Here is an 18,210-nt window from a genome sequence, read left to right on the forward strand (position 1 = left end):
TGTGGAGGGGATCTTCTGCCACCTCGAGTGGGGACCCGTTTCCATTGTTGGTCGTCCCTGGAAACTGTTAAGTCCACCCCCTCTACCCTAGGGCAAGAGGGCACTGGACTTTCTGACTGAATTGGGGAGTTCTGAGGGTAGCTTTCCTGGGAAGACTGCAGGATGCAGCTCCACCAGTCGATTTCCCTTTCGCATTCCCTGATGGCCCTCAGCCTTTCTACCTCCTCCTTTAGCTCCGCCACCAGGCTGAGCAGGTCATCCACCTGCTCACACCTAAGGCAGGCTGTGCTTTCGCCACTCCCCGGTAACATGGAGAGGCCCAGGCATTCCCCGCAGCCAGAAGCCTGGACCGCTGCATGTTTCTGTGGCGGTTCAGTCTGGGTCGCCACAGTCTTCCTGGCGGAAGCTCTCTGCCGAGTGGAGACCATGTCTTTACCTGACCCTTACTCCCTGACCCCTGCCCGCACCTCCTGCCTGCGCAAACTGCCGCGCTAACTGCCGCGCCACGCCCTCCCTGGCGCGCCACGCTCTGTTTGCCCGCTCTGTTCGCCGCGCTCCTGGTCGCTCGCGCTCCCTGGGGGCAGCTTTTAAATTCCCGCCTGCCCTGCCGGCTCCGCCCGCGCTGAGTCAGAGCCGCCTCTGGCCGGGAGCTCAGCACTGCCCGCACGGGGGTCGGCGCTGGGGCTGCCTCTCGCTCTGTTGTTCGCCTCTAGACAAGGAGCTCCGGGACGAGCGTCCGCTCCAGAGCCCTGCCCTTCGAGATCTGAGCCAAAAAGGCAGTTTCACACTGATAAGAGAATCAAGTAACTCTTGCTTATTCAGGTCCCTCCCTGGAAACTTGAACAGGTATTTGAGATACAATTTTCCTCTGGCCACTTTTCAACTGAGTCATTTCATGTGATATCATCCTTAAGAAGAGCCAGGAGTCATGTCAAGCTGGTCAGGTCCATATAGTCACATGGGAGTCTCTTAGGTATCTACAGGCCTTGGGTGAAATGCTGGCCAGTGCGGCAGCTGCATCAGTGACTGGGGACTCCAGATCTGGGCACAAGCTCAGGCTGAGCCTACGGATGTACTGGCATAATGTGTGCTATGTAGGAGCTGCTGCGACAGTGAAGGTGTAACTTGTGTCATACAAGATAGATGTTGTGCCCTTCTCATTGCTATGTGCCACTGCTCTGTCAAGAGACATGAGCAGGAAAAAACACTGTTGACAGTTGAGTCCTTACTTTGATTCAAGCCTTTATATCATGCATAAAGATGCAGAAAAAGCCCCATCAGAGACACAGGTGGTAACAAGTGAGCTTGTAAGATGGGTGTGAAGCAGTTCTTACTGAAGGTTTGGAAGTGACGCTGTGGGGTTTGCTGCTCACCCAGCTACTTGCTGTGGGTGCCAAAGGCACATTCCTAGCAGTGGTTCACAGGACACATTCTACATTGCTGGATGCAAAGATGAAGAAAAATGATTTCTTCTTAAAAGAAAACATCTTCCAATACCAGAAGCTTTTGTTTTTATCACTACGTACCACTTAAATCTGTTATGATTAAATATAGGGGAAAAAAAACATGAGAAAAAAAAATATGGTCATAGGAGAGAAGGAAATTTGCCTTCAATTTGGCCTTTAATTCCTTTACATAAAAATATTTCTTGCATTAAATGATACAGTAGAAAAGTTTAAAATTATTATTAATTCTTTTACAATCTACACCACCTGTGAGCATGAACACATTTATATTTATTAAATATACGTCTTGGCTTGTTACCAGACGCCTGCAACAGTCTACATCCTGTTGACACGATTTTTCAGACAGTGGGGTTCCTTGTGGTAATGGGCAAAAATGCAAAATGGAATGAGATACAAAGCAGAGGCCAAAAGTCTCAGAGAGAGCAGGCAGAAGCCATCATTTTTTGTAACAACCTCCGGGGCTGTCTGTGGCATGGCATTGCTGCCATAAAGGATATAGTGAGCTATGCTCTCTGCCAGGAGTTTTCTGATATGCAGCAGAGGAAGAGCTACTCAATTTGGCTCATTTGTAGAGCACAAATGGAAAGGTCAGTTCTGTAGGGTAAGGGAGGCGTTTGTTGTTGGAGTAAACACCTTCTTTCTCTGCTGGATGCTTCTCTTAAACAAAATATTAAAGGGCTCAGCCTTCCGCCTGAGGAACAAAGTAATTCTGAAATGATACAAATACTGGCACAGATTTAACCTTTGATTTTGAGGATAACCTTACTTTTGCATGACTTTGGCCCAGAAGTTTTGTACCCAGGATAACGACGGAAATTCTTGTACAGTAGCTGCAGAGGCTCTAATGAGGCTGATAAAACTTTATCTCTGGAAAATTCCAAGTATTCATAACCCCTCCCTCTCTGATAAAAAAAATATGACTCTTTCCATGATCAGAACAGTGATTTTACAGGAAGAAAATATTTAAAAAATTTTTCTTCAAAAGTAGTTTCAAAGTAGATGCTTACCTAAGGTTTATGTGCCATAATCTCATTTTGTTTAGAGGTTTTGCCATTGATTATATTTTGTCTTAAAATTTTGTTTTTTAAAAAGAAACATCTTCCATTTAAAAATCATCGTCCTATCAAGCCAAATAAATCCCAATATTAGGAGATAATTTTTTCTTTCCTAGAAGTTTCTAAATACTCCTAAGCTGTCCAGTCAGCTTTCTCATTTGCTTGTCAAGTAAGGCTGCTGTTTTGGGATAGCTGATCCAGGAGGGGAATTTCTCTCCTTTCAGGATCTTCCTATGCTGTGTATAGGAATCCTAAATATTTATCTAGGACTTTCCTATGTTTCTCGAGTGAAAAGCTTGCACATGCAGCTGATTCCTGTCTAGTGGTTTAGGACTTCAAAGGTGGCGATGCTGGGTTTCCTGGAGCCCTGCTTGAGCCAGTCTTTATTAAATGAGTTTAACTTTCATGAAAGAAAAAGTCTCCACGGATGAATCAGAGTCTGAAAGCTTCTAAAAAAAAAAAAAGGCAATTAAGGGAGAATGCCTCATGCTCTTTCCCTAGGGATCAGTTAAACTTGCATTTTGCCCATTTATAAGTAATGTTCCCCCACTGGCAGAGTTTATTACGAGATTAAAGGTGAGAGGAGGATTGTAGACCCAGCTACTGTGGAGTCTGTGAAGGGCGGCTCTGGAGCTGCAAAACCGTAATTAGCTCCACGTTGCCCCATGCTGGCTGTGAGCACCCATGAGGTTGGCCCCAAATGGTCTGTGTGCAGCTTCAGCACCTCTCCAGGCTGCCCTGCCAGAGGGGATGCGAAGATGTCGGCCCTGAGAGATGCCCACGGGCCAAACCTGCCACAGGGGGGAAATCCGGCTTGTTACAGTTCAAATGGCTGCAGCGACCTGGTTCAGGGACGGCACGGCGACCACCCCCAAACCACTCGGGCTATCAGCTAGTTGACACAAATGTGGTGGACGGCAAATGGCCTTTATTGATGGGAAACCAGGTGTTATATATCTAGGTTTACAACGTCACATCCGTCTGCTTACACCATAGACTAAACACTATTGGCTACTAGGGGCCCTATCTTTCCGTACAGCACGATATCTTCCGGCCGCCGTTCCCTAACTATCTGCAACAACTTCCCCCCTCCCTATGCATAACAAAACTAGCTAAAATACAACTATCTTATTCTTATTACTATCTTATTCTATTCTTATAGTTATACCAATCTTAAAATTACATATCATAAAGTTGACATAAAACATAAAGCACAAAGAAGAAGGCGCGTAGAAGGTAGGGGATGACAGGTAATACCAGGGTGTAGGAATAGGGTGTACCTTGGGATAACTTGGGGGTAATACTGAGTGGATATATTCTTAAAGCAGTTGTTGGTGTTCTACTAACATGATGTTAACCTTCTCTAGCTGATTCTTGACAAACGGCATGAGCTTATTCAATATACAGGGTCCAAAGATTAGCGTCATCATGATCATTGTGATCGGCCCTATCAAGGTGGATATCAGGGTGGTTAACCACGGCGAACCGGTGAACAAATTTTTGTACCGGCTGCGTTTGGAACAGGGTTCAATGGGTGCTAGTTGGCAAGGCATGGCACTGAAAACTGGTGGCCCTGTAGTTATTTTTGTACTAATTGCTTGAGATTGTTCGATCTGTTCAAGTACCCCATTTAAAGGGCTGGTGTGACTCTACCTGTCCTATAGTGACAAGCTGCAAAATTAAGATAACGCAAAGGCATCGCGGCCCCCTCTTGCGGAGGCTGTTTTGTTGTTTTCTGGATTCGGTCAGCGTGGAACTCGCAGGCTCGGGCGGGACGCTTGTCACCGGGGTGTACGGGTTACGGGGGTGTCCGATGATCCGGTCCTGTGAACAGAAACTCACAATTTTCATTAGTTTTATTTTGAAGGTAACAGCCACCTGAATTGGGGTTGCTTTCCTGCAGGGGACTCTAGGAAAACAAGGTCTTTCTGTGCTTTAGGTTTATGTTAAAGGATTGGGGCTAACAGTGTTTGTCCTCTAGTTCCTCGTGCCTGCTCAGCTCACAGACTCGAATATTTTACAGTAGAAATACACATTTCTGTTTCATTTTTTTTCCCTGCCCATCCTTTAACATGCACTTCAGGTTCTGCGATTAAGGAAAATTCGGTTAAATCTTTTTTTTTTTTTTTTGTCCTGTAACACAGACAAACATCCTAAAATGAATCCTGCTTCCTCTGTGGAAATTGGAAGCTCTTTTTCTTACTTAATGGATTCCCTGTTGACATCGTTATATGGATGTTAAAGTCAGGCACTTTCAGAGAGATTAGTGTGAGGGGAGGAAGGGAGAAAACATAAATTCAGGCAGAATAAAAGAAATTTCCACTCCTACGACAAGAAGAGAGAAAGGAGAGTGGCCATTTTTTTGCAAGAGAACAGGAGCAGCTGCCTGCTGGCATTTAGCAGTTGTCTACGAAGGTCGACGTACCATAAACTATAGGCCTAGAAACAGGAGGTCAGTGGCACCATTCATTACCAGAAATGTCTCAGATGATTTAAAGAAAAAAAATCCTTGTTTGTGGCTGATACAAAATCTTTGTATCCTCCTCAGCGCTTGCAAGGAAATTGCTTATGCATGCCCATGTGCCTACAGCAGCACATAGGGAAGAGCCCAAAGTGAGGCACAACGGAGGTAGCACAGTCTTAATGCAGCCCAGTCTTCACTGAGAAGGAAATGGAGGTGCAAAATAAATGAATTGAGGTCAGTGCTGCATTAAGCGTCCATCAGATTCCTGCAGCAAAGTCCAAGAGAACACGCCTCGCTGTTCATCAGGGAATGAAATTTAATGTAAACACATTGGTTTTCATTTTTATAGTAGAGATCACCAGCAAGATGATTTCCAGAACATGTACACCTCCAGGCTCAGTCACTTTTAAAAAGTGAGAATCTTAAATTGTAAGATTCCTACAGTTCTCCCTTTTTCAAATGGGAGCTGAGTCTTTTTATGCAAGTGGATTTATTCTAGTTCAGGAAAGACTGTTGTCTTGCACATAAAGAGCTTCACGAGGTTCAAGCTTACTCCTGAAAACTCAATTCAACACTTATACGTATATGAGGAGTGTTTTTATTTAGTGGCCCAAATCATTTAGTTATTTATGTTAGCAGTAATAAATAAAACAATAATAAATTTATTTACTAACATCATAAAACATAAAAAGCATTAGTTTCCAAAGTAAGTAAACAGGATTAAACTCTGTTGTAATACAAAGAGAAGGACTCTTGCCAGCTGCTATTGCATTGGACAGAATAGTTGCAACATAGACCTAGAATTTATTTTAGGGGTGTTTCCTATAGGGTTTGTTTGTTCATGTAGCAAGTGGACCTATTAGGACAGTCATTCTTTTCAATAAATTTTCATTTTGGTGGTAGTGGGCTGAGATATAAAAATAAATGCTGCTAGAAAATTCTTTGGACTAGTGAGTGTCCTTGTATTATAGAAGAAATTTGGTGTAATAGAATGTGGGTCAACAAAACTGCTTAGAGCTCAAAAATGTGCAGTGCAGGTGTTTGATTCAGGGAAAAAAGGGTGAGAAGTCCCAGAAAAAGGTGCTGTAGAGAAAAGGACAGACACAAAGGTTTATTCTGGAGAAAAGTGTCCTCTGAGTCGAGCACTTTCCCTGTTTGTGTGCGAACAAGACACACTAGAAAATGACCCAAAATAAACCTGATCATGGGATAAGGTAGCTACCACCTAGACTGGGAAATCGATGCTCTCCTTGGAAAAGCTGGGAAAGACTGGATGCATTACCAGCTTTCAACCTCTTCTTGGCAAGTGCAAGTGAAAAAAAACCCACAAACTTATTCTAGGCAAATTCTTGTTAAAAAGCAGAGGGCGAAAGTAAATCTATTCTCTTGTTTTCTCTGGAGGTCTTTATGCAGTTTATGGCTGCTTTGTTATGCTGAACTGGTTCTTGGTTGAATACATACAGGAACACTGGGAACACGAATTAGGATGGAGAAGTAAAAGACAGACATGCATCAAAAATAATTTACACTACCTTGCAACTGGTAAAAAATGTACACAAAACGGATTATTTGCCCATCCCACTGGGAAAGATTAGCGAAGAAGAAAGAGTAAACACTGTACACTCTTTATATTTGAGAAGCCTGAAAATGGGGAGAAATCATGTAATGTAATGTTATTTCATCCATTGAAGATATATATAGTATTGTACCAGCATGGCCAGATTTCATATCTGCCTAAATGCATTGAAAATTAAAGATTTTGAAAGTTGTCCCTGTGTCACTAACAGAAGCATCTAATGATAATGCTTTGAGAAGCTCATGATGCTTTTGTCTGAAGTTTTGCATTTACCTTTTGGAAGCAAACACTGCTGTAAGGTCAGTCTGGATTTGGGGCCGGTTACCCTGAAAATGCTGGGATGCAGCATGTTCAGAGGGGCCCTGAGCATGAATGTGAACTCGTCATGCTGACATGTTCCCCCCATGCCTTCATTTGGCACAGATGACAGACAGCAAAGGCAAAGCCTCCAGTGCTCACCTGGAGGAAAATCTACGTAAGACTGCCCTGTGGTCCATGTTCCTGAAGCCACCAGGCCTGACCAGGTTACCTGGACTCTCCTCTGCTCCCTCTGCACTTATGGGGCTTCCTGCTGCTTTGATGTAGCAAATGAAAGGCTTGTGCTCTCTAGGTGTTTAGGGAAGATGTTTTCCTCTTTTCAGCTGCCAGGTGTAGAAAGCCAGGTGTGCCCTAGTGGAAGTTTTAGCTCTGCTGCAAATATGCTTTCTTATGGCAAACCTTTACTTCTTTCTCCTCTCGCAGACTATTTCTCATGCCTACAGACAAGTCATAAGCATTTTCCCTACTTGTCTGGTCTAGCAAGGCTTCGAGTCTGGCTGTTTTTATGATTTCTGCCTTGACCTTGAGCTCGGGATTGCATAGCTTGAAGCTGGGCTGAGCAGAGCACTCTGCCTGTTTCTACAGAGCATAAGTTTGTTTAAATCTGTTTGAACTGAGAAAAGGTGAGGGGAGGAAGGTAGGAGAAGTATTCCAGGTCTATAGCCAAGTTTCAAACCAAAAGGGCAGAGATGATTGAATATAATTCTTTGGAGAGACGGGGGTTGACATGCTTCGGTTCAGGAGGAGGCACTTCAGAAAATCTTCCTTTGATAATGAGGCTGCAAAGCTGCAGACTGTTGGGTAATCCAGGGTTGTTAACAGATTCAAGCATAACAAACAGCTCTCCTGGAAAAAAAAATATGGTCACAATCACTCCCCCAAAAGGATGTTCTTTCAACCGCAGATCAGAAATATTGCACGTTACAACTCATTAAAAAGCTCTGGGCTCCTGTCCAAGGCAAGCGCCAGCTTCCTCCAAGCACTGAACAAATACAACTGCGACCGTTATTGCTGCCTTGCTGGGTAAAGCTCCTGTGTGACTCCATGGCTGTGGTAGGCAGCGAGCCACTGAGCCCTCACCCCGTTTCCCACCTCTGCTGACCATTTGCAGCCCAGCTGCATGGCCCAGGCTGAGGCACCAGAGCGCAAGGTCACCTAACCCTGCTCGGCTCCCCGCGCATCGCACAGCTTTGGGGGCATATTCTCTATTCTGGCTTGGTACAAGGAACCCTTATGCTGGTATATAACTCTACATGGCCATGTTGCTTTTCCAGGGCTTCCTGATCACCAGTGGCTAGAGCTGAAAAGCTGCTGGGTTCCTTCAGCCCTGACTTCCAAGCTGCCCTGCTGCCTTCTGGAAATCACTGTCCGCTTCAGACATCTGAGATTTCTATGACCTTGAAGGGGACACTGAGACCACTCCTAAAGGATGCAGAAAGGGCAGCTTGCTCAGAGCGGGGTGCCTAAGCTAATAAATTGGAAACTCTGGTGGAAGAGCTGTGTCTGAACTCCTGCTGGAGTTTTGGGGAGTGTTGTTGCCTTACACCAGGTTGCAGTTCCACAGTGATCTGCCAAAAAGCTTCACGGTTCTCTGATTCCTGCTTGATTTGGATGCTGAAGCCAACCTTTTCTTACAAAGACAGGAGCTGCTGAGGGTGTTGCTCTCTGTTTTGGTAATGCTGAGCAGATATTTGGAAAGCCCGAAGTAATTTTGGGAATGAGATCCAGAGGTGTTTGGGGAAATACGTAAGTGGAAATGTTGCTTTTGCAGGTGTCAGATGCATGCAGAATTAGGAGGGAGATGAGCATGGAGCTGGAGCCAGGTACCTGCAGAAACAGTGGCTGGTGTGAGAGGAAGGAGAGAAGCTTTATGCTAAGCAAATAAATCAAGGGTTCTTGAACCACAGCACCAGCCATGAGGTATTAAGTTTCATCTGTATCCGTCAAATAATTGTTCCAGTGGCAGCATTTTAAATGTCAAGCACTTGCCAATGTTTATCACCTATTGGCTAGTTCAGCTGGGGATTTGGCCCTGATGTATAACTTGTTCGTTGGTGATACAGAAAGGAAATATAATGGCAAGTATACGAGCAAAAGTAAGGAGGAAATAATTTAAAATGGTAGTATATGTGCATTCCCTTGAAAAACAGATATGACAGAAGCTTTTCTTAGTTGTACTGGAATTACTACTGGAACTCGGTGTATGGAATCACTCTGCAGAATCCAATAGTACATTGGTAATGTGGCTTCTAAAAAAGATATGAAAAATATTTTTTAAAGGGCTGTAAAATATATTCCACAAATGATCTTTTTTTTTTTTTTATTTCCTGGAGAACACTTTTATAATGTAATAAACGAACTCTTACAAATGTTCACTCCTGGGATACTACTCGCCTCTGCACATCTGGTGAGAGACTGGGGAAGAATTTAGCGCAGGTGCCAGTTTAAAAAGTCACCTGCAGCCTTGGGATTAGTTCTGACTTCCTGCTTTCTTTTCAAAGCGAAGCAGTAATGCAACTTGATGGCAGGGTATTACCTTGCTGCCCAGAAAGGCAGTTCTGAGAGACTCCGTGCCCAAGTACCATTTCCAAATAGCTCTGATGATTGCTTTTTTTAGAACACAGCCCCACGAGTTGCTGCTCAGGCAGGAGGCTTATTGAGAGGCATTTTGCCTGGATAACAGCAACATCAAAAGGCATCCAAGCATGGGTTAAGCCTGGATCTGCCTTTCTTTTCTCTTTAAGTTGTTTTGCCATTCTGGAACAAATCACCTGTTTCTTGCTAATGTCTCTGAACATCCAACAATTATGGGTGCAGAGATTGCGAGGACTCTGGTCTTGGACCAACATTGGCTTTAATGATGGGGGGAAGCAACAGAGAGAGGCACAAGAAATAAAATGATGCTGTTTTTTCCGATCAAGAGGCATTCATGGGGTCAGAAATCCGACTTGTACTTTCTGGCTCTGATATCTGTTTAGAATTAACAAAACAAATTTGCCTTGAATATTTGCCTTCAATATTTTGAAACACAGTCTTGTTAAATAAGCTATATAATTCTGTCATTTTTTATCATCTCTTCAAATGGCCATTTAAAACACACCATTCAGTGAACTAATATATCCTGGCAGATTATTTTTCTTAAGGTTGTAGAGTATCTTAATGTATCGCCTTAATGTATTAGTATTGTGGTGTATTAATATTTTGACTTCAGTGCTCCCTTTGGCTAATTCTGGAGCATAATTTACTTCTCTCGTGGTAAGAGATAAATTATTTTTCTATCTACTTACAAGTTCAGTACAGCAAGCTTCCCTTCTCCTTGAACTATGGTTCTTCAGCAGATATTTCTGTAAGTGAAAATAAAAATTTTGATGACTGTATTCAGCAAGATATTGTTAACTCCGTCAAAAAATTATATCCATTATAATACCATCTAGGGAAATTAAGCTCATCATCAGAAAAAAATTCACTTCTCATGAAGTGCATATTGCAGAAGGCTCTTCAAATGTGCTGTGAGTCTGACCGCACCAGCCCAGGATCTACATCGGTCATCTCCTTCTCAACCTCTATGTTCTGTCACCACTTTTATGTTCTTGCATAGAGTGGATCTTTATTGAAAACTTTGCATTTTGGGCTATTGCATTTGATCCTGTGATCTGAAATAGAATTGATTATGAAGAAACTTTCTCTTTTTTTTCCTTGTCAAATGTAGATTTTGGTGGACTATTCCTGTCATTCTAGATTTTTGACAGAATGCACAACATACCTTCTTGTGAATGATGGGCTAACTGTCTCTTTGTAGAGTACTGCCAGTGTCAGGTTCCTAAAAGCAAAAATCATTTTCCCCTCTTTCCTGTCAAATAATGAATTTGTCTTAAAAAGCATGGATTTTTTAAACTAAAATTTAAAATTGCTTTTTCTTTTAGAAGTCTTCAGGAAACACCATTTTTTGGTGTTTGTTGTAAAGCAAAAAGAAAATGGAAGGTGAAAATGTCATGTACTTCCAAGACTCCGGGCACTGGGGAATCAAAAAGAGCATGAAGCAACACAACAGCAGGGCCTGTCAGATGTCTCCTGTGGAGGAAAGCTGGTCAGAAAAGCTATTAGAGCAGCTGTCACCTATTCTGCCCCTTGGCCACAGGCTGCTTGCTGTTCTGGTGGCAGGGGCAGAAGGGCACATGCCTCATCTGCCCCCGTTCAGACTAGCATTTTAGCTGGAATAGCTAAAGAAGTGGCTAAATCACCAGGTTATGAATTAAACTGTCTGAAATGAGGATGTACACCCTGTTCTTCACCTATTATGGAGCAGTAAGGTTTGCCAGCAGGCAGGGAGAACATCTGGGAGCAGTATCAGCTTAACTTTCCCCATGGGGATCAACGCGGCGGTACCTGCCGAGCCCATAGCGCTGCCACTGGCACTGGTACATGAGGAAGTTACTGCTTTAGCCCAAGGGAGAGAGGTCTTCTTTCTGGCACTGAGAGCTCAATCTCTCATCCAAGCTAATAGTCCAGCCAGAGGGAATGTGAGCCTTGGCTGCTGAGAGCAAGAAGCTCTTTTGCCTTTGAAAATCCAATATAACCCCCTTGGGTGTAAGAATTTGATGGCAGTGTTATAGACATGGGTGAGTTATTGATTCATCCTTCTGCTTCTGATCTGTCCTTCATTTTATTGATCTGACTTTATATCCTCAGTTTTATATGACTGGTAGAAAAATACAATTCGTAGGATATGTTCCTCATATTCATTTCATTAAGGCAGATGAGTGATCTATGACAAGAGCGGTGCAAAGATACGGCCCACTCGCAGGTGTGATTATAGACGCTTGTTGATTTTCACTCTAGTGTCCAGTCAGCTGCATCACATCATGCTGAATTTGTCTTTGCCACCAGTCAGAGAATTGGAAAAATTTAAACAGAAGAGCAGATGATGAAAAGAAAATAACAAACATTGTAATTGTTCGTATGTGAATAACAGTGTCTGTGGGAAGAATGGCCATTCTCCACATATTTGTTTGGATGATCATTGGCTTTTATGAATGGGATTCAAGCTGAAGAACAGCTCCTTCATGTGTGAACCAATATTCATGTTTGGCCAGTTCTGTTACTCGCGTGAGTCTCCCTTCAGATTTAATCTGAAACTGAGGATACATTCACTAGCTGTTATTTCCCATCTCCTGTTTGCTGAGGGATTCTATGCCTGCATGATGGCTTGCTACAGTACATCACCAAATGATAATGATATATTGCTTAAGCACAGTGCATTCTTTATTTTTATAACAAAATAAATAGTATTAATACATAGTTTGTACTTATATCTTTCATTTCTTCTGTCAGTCAGTAAGACTGACAGACTGTCTTGGTTCCTTCTTTTCATTCATTGCTGTGTTTTTGTTCAAATTACTGATTTGTCATAGAACTAATGACTTTTTTTTCCATTTTTCAACTTGTAAATATACATGTTTTGGCTCATTACTGTAGTATTTGTCATCAGAATGACACTATCAGTCATTTTAAGTCTAAGATCAGACCGGGATGGTGAAGGAAGGTCTGGATGATTTGAAGACAATGTGCAGAAAAAATCTGAAAAAGTTTCCTTTCTTAGAAAAGAATTAATTTAGAAAATCAGAATAAGATTTTCCTGGAATTGGAGTTTCTCTGGAATGGGAGTACTCAAAATTGTGAGCAATATTAGAATAGCATTATGGAGGGATTTCCTTGTGGAAAACTGGGAACTGTGTGCCTGGTGACCAGCAAAGGCCAAGACCCAGTTAAGAGGAAAAGGTTGCATGTGTATTTTTATTCTAACTTCTTTCTTTTCAATTCCTGTGTGTTTTCTTGTGGGCAAGTCAAGACTTTGAACAAACTGTCCTCTGGCCCTATGTTTTTGCACTAGCCAAAACTGCCAGGGAAAGTCTACAGCTCCGGCCAGGAGGTTATTAAGGCTCCTGCCTGAGAGCAAAGGTGAGCCCTGGGCTTCTGCCTTGAGGATTGGGAGTTTTAAATTTGGACATAGAGTGAAACAGAGAGGTCAAAGATATGACTTGCCAGTAATTATATGCCTGGTCAGGGTCTATTTGCAATCACCCTGCTCTGGCTGTTGACACAGAGTCCCAGCTGTGATGTGCGGGGGCACCTTTACAAGATGTGCACGTACAAAAGCAGCCTGAAAGATGAGGGCATCGATTTCCCTTTTCTGAAGGAAGCCTCAGAGCTCTGGTACCCAGCCTGGATTTCACAGGCATGGAAACTACTGCACTCATGAATTTCAAAACACCTTGTAGTATATACACCGAGATAATCTTTCAGATCTAGCTCTCCTTATGCTTCCGAGAAACATAATAAACAAAACAACTGAAAAATCATATTGCATTTTGCACTATAAGTCATTTCAACAATTTTAGACTCTTCCATTTGAAAGAGCAATATTTAGGAAAAAAAATGTTCAGATTAATGCCTATTACAGTGTAATAATTAATCCAATTGCACTTCTGTGAGGAGCTCTTTCTTCATCTAAAAGAGTCAGGTGGACTTCTGGTCTCCTCCTTATTTGTGCTACAGTAACATGGCCTTGAGGATACAAAGATATCACTGAAAACCAAATCTCATCCAATTTTATTCCTGTGCCACTGAGCTGGTATCTCATACACTGTAAAACATGGTTTGCTAGGCTTGGATCTATATCCTAATTCTCAGGAAAGTCTAGAAATATCATTCAATATAAACAAATATGTTCAATATAAACATATCTATTGTTTAATATAAACAAATAAATTATTTCAAATTGATTTTACTGAGATACCATCACTGATATCACCAGACAGTAAAATGTTTGACAATTTGTCTTTTTAAATTAGAAATTTGAGCTGAATTATTACATTCTTAAAAGATAAGAACAAGTCACACATAGCTGCAAACTTTCGGTTCAGGTTGCTCAAGCTGCCAAGTTGGTCAAAGCTGCCAAATTTTGCCAGATCAACAAAGACATTTCAAATGTGAGTGTAAAAAACCCAACAAACTGAAGGAGTTATGCTGATGATGGAGTAAAATTTGGAGATAAATACTGGCACGTACTAGGGAATGGGTGCTAGCTGTTGAGGGCAGTCCTGGTGTCTGTGGCTATGCCCTTGATTCACGTAACGGAAGGGAAAGTGGCCAACAGGACCACTGAGCTGGAGAGAGCAAATGGTGCTGTAGGTATCCTTGCTGTATGCTCTGGTAAAACACTGTTCTTGAAAACTTCACTCTTCAAAATGAACTATATTATTGCATTGGCCAGGATCAAAACAAAGACTGCAGTGGAAAATTACATGGTGTGGTATTACCTACATCAGTCTAGGTGGGACCTTATAAAATAAATTTGTTTCTTATGTTAAAAGACGTTCACTCCAGCTTAGACAAATCTGAAGAAACACTAAGCTATGAGCAATGATGGGGGGAAGACAGTTATCAACAAGGCCCCTTATTCTTTTAAACCATTTCTGCCTTCAAAAATATTCTACCTTTTTCCTCCACTGATGTTACATTTAGAAAGCTGATGGATGGATTCTTTTTCCTTCTTGTTTCTTCCTTTGTTTCATTAATCTGTTTCAGCATTTTAGACAAAATTTACTTTTTCTTTCAGGAGGATATGTTATGAAAGAGAATGTTTACCAGTAGTAAACAATAAAAACTCAACTGCTGCACATTTTATTTACTCACAGCTGATTTAGGGTTACTTTTTTAAAAAAATCACCTTAGAAATCTGAAGTGGTATTGCAAATAATGAACACTGGGCAATGTGTTTATTACGATGTTTATACAATAGCAACCAATTGTAGATCAGCAATTATATATACCTCTAAGTGCTATTTAAGCATTAATTGACCCTGACTGTGGACTTCTGAGGTAAAATATACTGTATTATGAAGGAAACTGAGACATAAAAACATATAATCCACAGAGGAGATACATTTAAAGAACACATTAGACTAAAATTTTGGCATCTTACACAGAGCTCAGTAATACAAATGAATTAGGATTTTTTTTTCAAAATATTTGCATAAATAAATGACTTGCAGTTCTGACCAAGAACTGCATCAAATAACATACAGAAAGATTTTCTTTTGCAAGAAGAGAGTTCAGCTGATTTTTTAGTGTGCTGCAAGCTGAAATAAGGTAGAAGAATAATAATTACAATATTAAGCTTTCTTTAGTGGACAGGATTTTTATACTTTGCTGAAATATTTTCCTATCTTAAAAATGTTGAGGAAATCCTCATTACAGTAGTAATTAAGATCTCTTACTAGGTTACAGCAAAAATATTTGTTATTGCCTTCAAGTAAGAGTGGAATATAATAGATATAGCCATAATTAAGATCATCTTATCCAAACATATGAAATGTTTGGTTGCAGAAGCTGATGTGGAATGATTACTCTTATATGTTGTTCTTTCAAGACTTAAAATTGTTTCTGTCTCACTGTTCTACTTAAATTACTGAACCCAAAACACAGTCTCATTTAGGAAATTTTTGTGTTTTATTCAAAATAACAAAAGAAAAAACAACTCCCTTCAATGCCCACAGCTTACATTTCCTTTATATAATGTGATATCCATGCTTATGTTACAAAATAGAAGAAAAAGTGCAGGCTTTGTGGCAATGTGTAGATAAAAACAAGCTGCCCTTTTAAAAGCATTTGTCCTTTACATAACTATTATTCACTTCCAGCAGTGAATCTGTACAAAGGTTTTCTGCACTGGGAATAAATTAATGGATCTATTAAAAAGGACAAATATCATACTGCAAGCCATACTCACACTATCATGGCCAAACAGATGCTGGGGAAGTAGCACTTGGATATTGTTCCTGCAGAAACAAAAGGTTTATCACTAGAGCGGTGTAACAGTAGCAAGAGCGTAACCTACTTATTCACCATAATACTCCAGTTACCATGGGGGACCCTGGAACTCGGCATGTTTTACAAGCTAAGTCATGAACTATGACCATGAGCACAACTTTCCTTGTAGAAGCTATTTATCATTGACAGAGAAATACTAAGTGACATTATTTTCATGTAGGTATAGATATTTAAGGTTTAGTTGTCTAATACACCAGCAACTGCTCTAGACTTCCTTTATAATCACTGGTGAAGCCCCCTCAAGAGCAGACTATCTACCTGACCTACTTTAGATACCTGACCTCGTATGAGACTAATTTCCCCCTGAATATGCCTGCTTCTCCCTGTTGCCTATAAAGAAACTAGGTGAGACTTTGACTATTCACATTTAGCAAGTTAGGTAGGATGAATCCCACCTAGTCTCTCGGAAGGCTTACGGATACCTGAGCTAAGTCATCTACAGAAGTTAGCACACTCACATGGCTGTAAGCACCACTAATAGAGCTAGGTCAGGGTATATCCCCACTGCACCAGAGCATCCATGCTAAGTCAGTGTGTTCACTACTCATTTTTTCCACCTAGATATTCTCATCATTTACATCATGATGAAGTGTGGATATACCTGAAGAGGAAAAGCTGAATAACAACAATCTACCTGCCATGGTGATAAAATGATGGAACAAAATATACCTAGTATAGAGAAATTAAAATAGCTGAACTGGTTTTACTGGAAAAGGTAACAGCTCTGTTATGCAAAGGCATGAGCTCTGCAGCATTAAGGCCTAATTCTTTTTTAAAGTAGGTAGTGTCATTTCCTCTTAAGTTCTAGAATATAGTTATCAAATCAGAAAGTATTTCTTTGCAGTATTGTAAGGATGTTATGAAATATTGGTAGTATTTTACAGAAATCCTGTACAGACTATTGACAACTTTGCTGTTGGACGCAGCAGCTTCAGCTCAGGCAGTGGTGTCACAGGTGAGTAGGCAGGTGTGACGGAGCTGGGAGGCACAGAGCTCGCAGGTGACACATTAGGGCAGCGCATTGCAGCACATGCTGTGCAACACATGCACAGCAGCGCATTGCACTTGCAAAACACAAGTAACATATTCAAAACAAGCTGGGGAACCTAATCGCTCTGCGGATGAAACAGGTAAGGAAAAAAAATAGTTGAAATTCAGCTAAATTTTGCATATTAAGAAAAATAAGTTCCTGCTATATCTTAGTTGTTAGTCCTATGCTTAAAGCTCTCCTGTGAGGTGATACATAGCTCTGTGACTTTGATTTTACACTTTCTTTGAGTATTAGTTCTATACTGGTTCTTTCTTGTTTGCTAATGTAATAGCTGGATTCCTTGTCCCCTTGCTAAAAACATAAATCCTCAGGGTCTGCCTAGTAATTTGTCCGTGATTTTTTTTTTACAGGGGCGTGTGTTAGATATCATAAAGCACAGGTATTTGTTTCATTGCAAAGCATGAAGCCTAGCTAATATAGGAAAAAAACAAAGCTAAAAGCATAGCTTTTGAATATATTCTTAGTGCTTATTTGTATTACAGCGGTGTACATGAGCTGAGCCAAGACCCAGGCCATGGGAGTCAGTGCTTGGCTGGGACTCAAGCCCTCACCTAGTCTCATGGCCCACGGAAGGTGAGGAGAGCAAAGCACACAAGGCACGTGTGCCCTGTTTGGTGGACACCGTTGAGCCCAGGACTTTAATGCACGTGCACTGTCCTGTGGAGCTGACCTGCATATGCCACCCTGGCACGATGTGCCAGGTCCAGACCACAGCAGGAAGAAGTCCAGCAGGCAAGGCACAGGGAGACCCAACGGCACACAGGGTGCTTTCAGTCTTAGGTCTGCAGAAACACTGTGGAGCCCAAAAGCTAAATCCCAATGTTCTTTTTCATTTAGCATTTTTATTACTTCATAAGTAGGAACTTTCAAACTCAGCCTGAATAAAGACTAAAAAGATGTCTAGTTCTGGGCTCCACAGTACAAGAGGGATGTGGAGCTGCTGGAGAGAGTCCAGCGCAGGGCTACAAGGATTATCAGGGGCCTGGAACATCTGCCCTATGAGGAGAGGCTGAGGGAGCTGGGCCTGTTCAGCCTGGAGAAGAGAAGGCTGAGAGGGGATCTGATCAGTGTCTATAAGTACCTTAAGGGAGGCAGCGAGGAGGATGGTGCTGGCCTCTTTTCACTGGTGGCCACTGACAGAACTAGAGGTAATGGCCACAAACTGAAACACCAAAAGTTCCACAGGAACTTGAGGAAAAATTCCTTGACAGTGAGGGTGACAGAGCACTGGAACAGGCTGCCCAGAGAGGTTGTGGAGTCTCCTTCTCTGGAGATCTTCAAAACCCGCTTGGACGCAGTCCTGTGCCACGTGCTCTAGGTGACCCTGCGTGTGCAGGGGGGTTGGACTAGATGATCTCTAGAGGTCCCTTCCAACCTTAAGCATTCTA

The sequence above is a fragment of the Tinamus guttatus genome, unplaced genomic scaffold (genome assembly GCF_059628265.1).
Source record: "Tinamus guttatus ecotype Peru unplaced genomic scaffold, ASM5962826v1 Tinamus_guttatus_pri_ptg000085l, whole genome shotgun sequence".
Classification (NCBI taxonomy): Eukaryota; Metazoa; Chordata; class Aves; order Tinamiformes; family Tinamidae; genus Tinamus; species Tinamus guttatus.